The following is a 9381-nucleotide window of genomic DNA, read 5'->3' as shown; positions in this document are numbered from 1 at the left end:
TAGCCAGTGTTGAAGTGAATGGGTGTATTATTACTGGCGTCCTATGTGAATAATAAAATGGAAGATGAAAGATGAATTACAGTGTTTGCACTTTATACGTTCAAAGTGTTGCTGAGGTCTGTAAGTTATAAATATATGTACTGATGTATGTATTACCTCACAGCCCAATTGATATCAGGATTGTGAGATGATGTTTGCTTCCTATAAAAGGATTTGAACTGAGGTGGTAAATGTGACTGATGTGTTCAAGAAAAGACAAAATGGAGAACTTCACCAGAGAACTGGAAGTTACATGTTTTTTAAAAAGAACAAAATGGAAATTATAAACTGAAAAATACAATAACTGAGCTTAATGAAATAGATGTGTCTAACAACAGATTGAGAACAAGATTAGTAATATGGAAGATCGGTTAGTAAAAACATCCATACTGAAGGAGAGAAAAAAGATGGAAAAAAATTTGAAAGAGAAAAAGAATGGAAAATACAGAAAAGCATGTAAGATATATGAGCTACAGTGAGACAGTCTAACATCTAGGTAATTGGGATTACCAGAAAGGGAAGAGAAAATGAAGCAGAAGCAGTACTTGAAGACACAATGGTTGAATTTTCCCAAATAGATGAAAAATATCAAGCCACTAATACAAGAAGTTCTATGATCCCTAATTAAGAGAAGTTCAAAGAAAAACACACTTAGAACATCATGGGATTGCTGAGAACCAAAAGCAGTCACAGAAAAACTACACACATTACTTTCAAATGACCAATGTTAACACAGGTGACTTCCTAGCAGACAGAAATGTGTGTACAGACTCAGGGGGTCCCCCGTGATCCTTGCCTCCTGGTGTTCACATCCTTGTGTCATCCACCCTTGAGTATGGGCAGGGCCTGTGACTTGCTTCTAACCAATAGAATAAGGCAAGGGTGACAAGATGTACATGATTACGTGTGTGAGTACATTATGTTAATTATGAGATTGCATGATTATATTACATAAGATCATGGTGCCCCTCTTACTGAGGTCTTATCACCCTTGCTGGCTTTGAGAAGTAAGTGGCCATGTTGGGGAATCTCACTTGGCAAGGGACTTTGGGTGGCCTCAGCTAGTAGCTAGCAAGAAACTGCTGCCTGTGTGCCTACAACCTCAAGGAACTGAATTGGGCTAACAAACTAAATGAACAGGGAAGTGGATCCTTTTCCTAGTCAAGCCCCAGAAGAGAACCCAGTCCTGACCAACACCTTAATTGTAGCCCTGTCAAGGACCCGAATAAGCTGTGTCCAGATGCCTGACCCCCAGAAACTGTGAGATAATAAATGTGTTTTGTTTTAAGACGCTAAGTTAGCTGTAATATCGTTACACGGCAATAGAAAACAAATACATGATGGAAGTAAGGAAATACTTGAATTATATATTTAAAGAGTTAAGGGACTTCCCTGGTGGTCCAGTGGTTAAGAATCTGCCTTCCAATGCAGGGGATGCAGGTTCGATCTCTGGTTGGGGAACTAAGATCCCACATGCCTCGGGGCAACGAAGCGGCTCAGTCAGCCAACTACACAGCCCACGCACCCTGGAGCCTGTGCGCCACAGCTAGAGAGAAACCCATGTGCCACAACAAAGAGCCCATGCGCCGCAACGAAAGATCCCTCGACGCAGCCGAAAATAAATAAACATTTTTAAAAAAACAAACAAAAAATAAAGTGTTAAAAGAAAATAACTGCCAACCTATAACTATAAACCCAGTGAAAACAGCTTTTAAAATGAAGGTGAAAAGCACTAAAGAAAAGAGAAAGATTGATAAACTGGATATTAACATTAATTCTGTTCATCAAAAGCTGCTATTAAACGAGTAAAGCGACAAGTCCCAGAATGAGAGGAGATATATGCAACACTTATAGCTGATAAAAAAACTCATATCCAGGGCTTCCCTGGTGGCGCAGTGGTTGAGAAGCCACCTGCCAATGCAGGGGACACGGGTTCGAGCCCTGGTCTGGGAAGGTCCCACATGCCGCGGAGCAACTGGGCCCGTGAGCCACAACTACTGAGCCTGTGCGTCTGGAGCCTGTGCTCCGCAACAAGAGAGGCCACTATAGTGAGAGGCCCGCGCACCGCGATGAAGAGTGGCCCCGCTCGCCTCAACTAGAGAAAGCCCTCGCACAGAAACGAAGACCCAACACAGCCAAAAATAAATAAATAAATAAATAAATTTATTAAAAAAACAAACAAACTCATATCCAGAAGATATAAATTACTCTTACATATCAATAAGAAAAAGGCAAACAGCCTAACAGAAAAATGGGCAAAAGACTAAACAGGCAATTCACAAAATAAAGTACCCAAATAGCCAACAAGCATGTGAAAATGTTTCACCCTCAGTAGTCATCAAGAAATTGCAAATTAACACTACAGGGGGGATAATACCACCCAAAAAATGGTCTAAATTTTTTTTAATGATAATACCAAGGATTTATGAAGATGTGGAGCAACTGGAACTCACACACAGCTGGTGAGAATGTAAATTAATACAATCATTTTGGGATTGTTTTCTCAGTATTTTCTAAATTTGAACATATCAAATGTTCAAAGTGTATTCTTCACATGTTCAAGGTGTATTCTTCACATACATGCAAACATATGTGCACCAAAAGACATGTATGAGAACATACATAGCAACTTTATTCATAAGAACCGCAAATGGAAGCAACACAAACGTCCATCCACAGTAGAATGGATAAATAAAACAATGAAGTATTCTCAAGTAGGGCACGGATAATTCTTTTGGACCAGATAATTCTTTGTTGTGAAGACTGTAGTATATTTAACAGCACCCCTGGCCTTTGCCCACTAGATGACAGTAGCACTCTCCTAGCTGTGACAACCAAAAATGTCTACAACTATTGCCAAATGTCTCCTGGGGGGATTATTACCACCCCCTCAATTGAGAATCACTGCTCTAAAGCAATCAAAATAAGCAAACTTCTGCAATATGTGACACTGTAGACAAAGGTCAAATATATAATGTGTGAAAACAGCTAGACACAAGTACATGCAGTATGATTTCACTTAAAGTTCTAAGACAGGGTGAATTAATCTGCGTGACAGAAGTTGGGATTTTCATTACCTTTGTGAGAGTAATGACTGGAACAGGGCATATGGAAGTGGTCCCTTGGTGATAGTCTATACACAACGTAATCTGGGTGATGTGCACATGGGTGTGTTCACCGTGTGAAAATTCATCAAGCTATATACCCTTATGATTTTGCTATATGTGCTCTGCTTCAAAAACAAGTTACTTAGTGTTTCCCTGGTGGCGCAGAGGTTAAGAATCCGCCTGCCAATGCAGGGGACACGGGTTCGAGCCCTGGTCTGGGAAGATCTCACATGCCGCGGAGCAACTAAGCCCGTGAGCCACAACTACTGAGCCTGCGCTCTAGAGCCCGTGAGCCTCAACTACTGAAGCTCGCATGCCTAGAGCCCGTGCTCCACAATGAGAAGCCACTGCAATGAGAAGCCCGCGAACCGCAACGAAGCGTAGCCCCGCTCGCCGCAACTAGAGAAAGCCCGCGCGCAGCAACAAAGACCCAACTCAGCCAAAAATAAATAATTAATTTTTTAAAAAAGTTACTTAAGAATAATACATATTTGTAAACCTAGAGTTGAAGAGAGAAATAATTCTTTAAAGAGTTACTTTAGGGCTTCCCTGGTGACGCAGTTGTTGAGAATCTGCTTGCCAATGCAGGGAACACAGGTTCGAGCCCTGGTCTGGGAAGATCCCACATGCCGCGGAGCAACTGGGCCCGTGAGCCACAATTACTGAGCCTGCGCGTCTGGAGCCTGTGCTCTGCAACAAGAGAGGCCGCGATAGTGAGAGGCCCGCGCACCAAGATGAAGAGTGGCCCCCGCTTGCCACAACTAGAGAAAGCCCTCGCACAGAAACGAAGACCCAACACAGCCATAAATAAGTAAATTAATTAACTTAAAAAAAAAAAGAGTTACTTTATTTACTTATTTATTTATTTTTAGGTCACATGTAATGCCCAAATTTATTTCTCACCCAGTATTCTAGATTATATTGCACCAAAAACTTTGCACTAAATTTACATGAGTTTGTACCTACTATTATCTATGGTCTATAACTTTCATTAATGATGTTTTCACATTTACAAAATTCCAAATTTATGTGCTTTTTTCTTATAATCATCTCCCCTCTAATAATTTCATCATTACTACTCATCCACAGTTCTGTGACTTGCTTACTCATTCATTTCACATTTATTTCTAAAAGATTTACTTTAGAAATACAAACAGGGGCTTCCCTGGTGGCACAGTGGTTAAGAATCCGCCTGCCAATACAGGGGACATGGGTTTGAGTCCTGGTCCGGGAAGATCCCACATGCTGCAGAGCAACTAAGCCCGTGCACCACAACTACTGAGCCTGTACTCTAGAGCCTGCGAGCCACAAATACTGAGCCTGCGTGCCACAACTACTGAGCCCACAAATACTGAAGCCCACATGCCTAGAGCCCGTGCTCCACAACAAGAGAAGCCACTGCAATGAGAAACCCACGCACCGCAACGAAGACCCAATGCAGCCATAAATAAATAAATAAATAAACAAACAAATAAATAAATACAAACAGAAGGGAGCTCGACGTCTCAAATTGGAAGAGAAAGAATAATTGAGCTTTGTTAGAACAAAAATGGCAGAAAGAGAAGTGACAAAGCTGAATAAAAAGAAAGGAAATCTTATTTCCACAAAGAGGAAAATGGGAGCTAAAAGAAAATTCAACCCAGGACTGGTAGGTAAAAGAATTTTGTGTGTAATTAGGGTGGGTAACTAGAAGTCCCTACTTGTTAATCCTCATTCTCACTCTTTCTTAACTAATAGGAACCCAAATTTATTCTGTGCAACAATGTGCCCATAAAAATACTACATTTTCCAGCCCCTTACCCTTTGCAGGTAGGATTGTCCAAAGTGATGTAGACATGAAAGTTGGTGCTACAGCAGCCATCATATGACTGTGAGGTGACCTTGAGGATAGAAACCAGTGCTAAAACCATGCGAACCACAAAGAAGGAGCCGATTTCCCTGATGACTAGAGAAGTCCCCATCTCTACCTTGAACTGCCTGCTTCTGGCATTTTACAAGAAAGAGACAAGCCATTTCTTTGCGTTTTTTGTTATATGCAGCTAAATGCAATTCAAAACCAACACAATGGCTCAGAGGGACCTGCTGGCCAATAGAGAGCATTTGGTACTACAGTATAAACTTGTGCTAATGATCCTTGGCAGCATTAGAGCAGTGGCCCCTAACAAAGGAACAGGGGATGGGACAGGGGCAACAAAGTCATCAAAAGGACACAGAATCTATACATACACACAGAAAAAGCTTCAGGCTGAATATATACCATATCTCACACACATATATGACAACTATTTTTCAAATATCTAGAGCTGCTGTTTGATGAATAAGTTCAAATTGATATAAAAAGTCTTAATTTCTGAATAATATTAGCTTTTTGTTATTGTATACTTTCTCAATCATTGGTTACTAATTTTACAACACTAAAGGGGGAGGGAATATCTGATAATTTTTCATGTTTATAAAGTATTTTGAATTGGAGCCATCTGAAAGTCATAAAGTATAATATATCTGTACATTGAAATACTACAGTGTTATGAAGAATATAAAAATATATGGGGACTTCCCTGGTGGTCCAGTGGCTAAGACTCTGAGCTACCAATGCTGGGGGCCCGGGTTCAATCCCTGGCCAGGGAACTAGATCCCACATGCTGCAACTAAGAGTTTGCATGCCACAAATAAATATCCCACATCGGGTCTGCAACTAAGACCCGATGCAGCCAAATAAATAAATATTAAAAAATATATATATATGTACATGTTGGATTTGCATAGATAAAAGTCTAGAATGATTCACTCTAATGATAGTAGAGAATAAGTAGTCAGTTACTCTTGGGAAGTAGAATTGGGGCTAGGAGTAGGAAAGAGCTTAGACTTCAAATTTTATATACTTTTTAATTGTTGGAATTATTTGTATTAAACAGGTATTACTTTTGTGGTTACAAGTAGTTTGGAGTTTTTTGTTATTTTCTTAAGGAAATTTTTTTTTTCTAACATTTGAGGAGCTTGGGCATCCCCAGTCTAGATTTCTAAAGTAGTTAAAAGCTAAGCAGGGAGGGCTTCACTGGTGGCGCAGTGGTTAAGAATCTGCCTGCTGGTGCAGGGGACATGGGTTCGAGCCCTGGTCCGGGAAGATCCCACATGCCGCGGAGCAACTAAGCCCTGCGCCACAACTACTGAGCCCGCGTGCCACAACTACTGAAACCCGTGCACCCGACGAAGAGTAGCCCCCACTCGATGCAACTAAAGAAAATCCGCGTGCAGCAACGAATAAATAACTAAATAAATTTATTTAAAAAAAAAAGAAAGCTAAGCAGGGAAATTGAGACTTATTACGGTTTAGCCAAAAGTAGGTGATACAGAGGAAAGATCTTTGGGTTGGGAAATAAGCAATCTGGGTTCCCATCCCAACTCGGTCAGTGACTGGGTGTGACATCTGGGCAGTCATTTTATTTCTTTGGGCCTCAATTTCCTTGTCTATAAGACTAAAATTTGGACTGAACAATCACTTCCAGTCTGATATTCTGTGAATGTATAAGCTGCCTCTCTGAGATTGAGGGGAAGTTCTTATTTATCTTTGTGGCCTCAGTACCCAACACATAGTATTTAATAAAATTTGTTAATAAATAAGTGAAAGAACAAATAACAGGGCAGGTAGGGCGACTCTTATATCCATTCGATACCTAAGTTTACATGATGTCTTTAAGGTCACATTGCTAGGTAGTATAAGAGCCAGGTTTTATGCTCAGTGTCTGAACATGCTGTGGAAAATACAGCAATTCTCCCTCCCAACACAGTGGAGGCAGGCTGTCAGCCCACAGCTGTTGCTGCAGAATTAAAAGAAAACTGTAAATATGAGATCTGGACACTGTAAGATAAACCTGAAAACATAAACCTGCACAATGTGAGAGGAAGCTGTGCTAATAAGAGAAGGACATCCATGCATCATAGTACTAAATAAAGCTGGCAGAGCAGCCTTTTTGAGTGGTGTGTCCTCAAAGCCTGGGCATCAGCAGTCCTGGCACAGGGTCAGAGCCAGACTATGGTGAGCCAGCTGTCACGTGCTCCTGTGATAACTCACAAGAAAAAGTTCCCCTGGCAACCAAACAGGCTCCAAGGACATCCACACACAATCCTCAGTCTTCTCTTAAAATAGCTTCAGACACATTTGATGAGGAGCATCTTTTCATTCAAGCTGCACTTCTTACCCAATATTCAGTTTCACATGCTTCCCAAGGAGCAGAAGCTGTAATAGCTAATCCCATTCTGCTGGTAACTCAAGCCCCTGCCAAGGTCATGAGTTCTTAATTTAGTATAGGCAAAGGCGAATCTATTGACAGTACAGCACCTCCCCCTCCCCCGCCCACAGGGCAGAACTTTGGGCAAAGGATAGTGACTCTGCAGGGCTTGGACCTATATATGCAATGGTCCCTAGGTCTGTGCCACCCTGACTGGACTCGCTCAGACAGCTGAATTGGAGTGGGGGGAGTTTCATAGACTTAGAAATGCGGGTCTAATGAAACAGTAAAGGCAAAATGGTCAGAATCAGATATCAAAAACTGGATTAAGACAGACACAACTACATACAATGTATGATCTTGGATTGGAAAAACAATTGTTACGACGCACTTTGAGACAATTGGAGGAATTTGAGTATGGACTATATATTAGATAATAAAATTTTATCAATGTTAAATTTCCTAAATTTGATCATTTTGCTGTGATTATCCAACAGTGTCTTTGTTCATTGGAGATAAATGCAGAAGTATGTCGGGGTAGGGCTGTGGTTCTCATAGACAGACATGCAGTCAGACAAAACTACAGACTACAGACAAAAGAACAGAGGTCCCTCTCACACACACACACCCATACATATGGGTATATTTGATATTTCCAAGAAATATGCAGGTTAGAGACCTAGAAATGGAATTAGAGCAAGAAGGTTTAATTAGGGGCTGCTTTAGATGCTTGCTTGCCCACACCTCACATCCCTCCTGGCACATCTACAAATGGACGGACTGTCAGCCTGAGCCATGCCCCTGACTCCTCCATGACCTAGTCTACTTCTCTTTGCCCTCTGGACCCAGGTTTACTGGCTTCCTAGACCAGCCCTTTTTTAAAACTCCCAATCCTACTGGAACAAGTAACCAAAGGGGATTCACTTCAGATTCTGGAAATAGAGGATATAAACAACAATGCTATATCTATACACTTAAAAATTTAGACGAGTGATTTCCCTGGTGGTCCAGTGGTTAAGACTCCACGCTTCCAATGCAGGGGACGTGGGTTTGATCCCTGGTTGGGGAACTAAGATCCCACATTCTGCGTGGCGTGGCCAAAAAAAAAAAAAAATGTAGATGACGCAGCAGATTTCTAGTTTGTTTTATTTTTTTACAGAACCAACTCTTGGCTTTGTTGATCCTCTCTATTGTATTTATTTTGTTTTATTAATTTTTGCTCATATCTTCATTATTTCCTCCTGCTAGTTTCTTTGGGTTTATTTTGCTCTTCTTTTCCTACCATTCTGGCATGGATGGCCACTTTACTAACTCCATTTGTGAATAAAAATGGTTTTACTTCTTCCTTTTTAATCTGTAGACCTTCTCTTCAGCAGCTTTATTGAGATATAATTCACTTACCATACAATTCACCCATTTAAAGTGTATATAGGACTTCCCTGGTGGCACAGTGGTTAAGAATCCACCTGCCAATGCAGGGGACATGGGTTCGAGCCCTGGTCTGGGAAGATCCCACAAGCCGCGGAGCAACTAAGACTGTATGCCACAACTACTGAAGCCTGCGCACCCTAGAGCCCGCGTGCCACAACTACTGAAGCCCAGGCACCTTAGAGCCCGTGAGCCACAACTACTGAGCCCGTGTGCTGTTAACTACCGAAGCCCACGCGCCTAGAGCCCGTGCTCCACAACAAGAGAAGTCACTGCAATGAGAAACCCTTGCACTGCAACGAAGAGTAGCCCCTGCTTGCTGCAACTAGAGAAAGTCCCCGCGCAGCAACAAAGACCCGATGCAGCCAATAATAATAATACTACTAATAGCTATCTTTAAAAATATTAAGTGTATATAACTCAATGGTTTTCAATGTATTCACAGACATTTGCAACCATTACTTCAAAAGGAACTCTGTACCCTTTAGCTATTACCCCCTATCCCTCATCCTTCAGTCATCAATTTGCTTTCTATCTCTATATATTTCTGGACATTTCATATGAATGGAATCCTACAA

Source organism: Balaenoptera musculus, chromosome 14 (assembly GCF_009873245.2).
Source record: "Balaenoptera musculus isolate JJ_BM4_2016_0621 chromosome 14, mBalMus1.pri.v3, whole genome shotgun sequence".
Taxonomy (NCBI): domain Eukaryota; kingdom Metazoa; phylum Chordata; class Mammalia; order Artiodactyla; family Balaenopteridae; genus Balaenoptera; species Balaenoptera musculus.
This window is presented reverse-complemented; position numbering follows the sequence as displayed.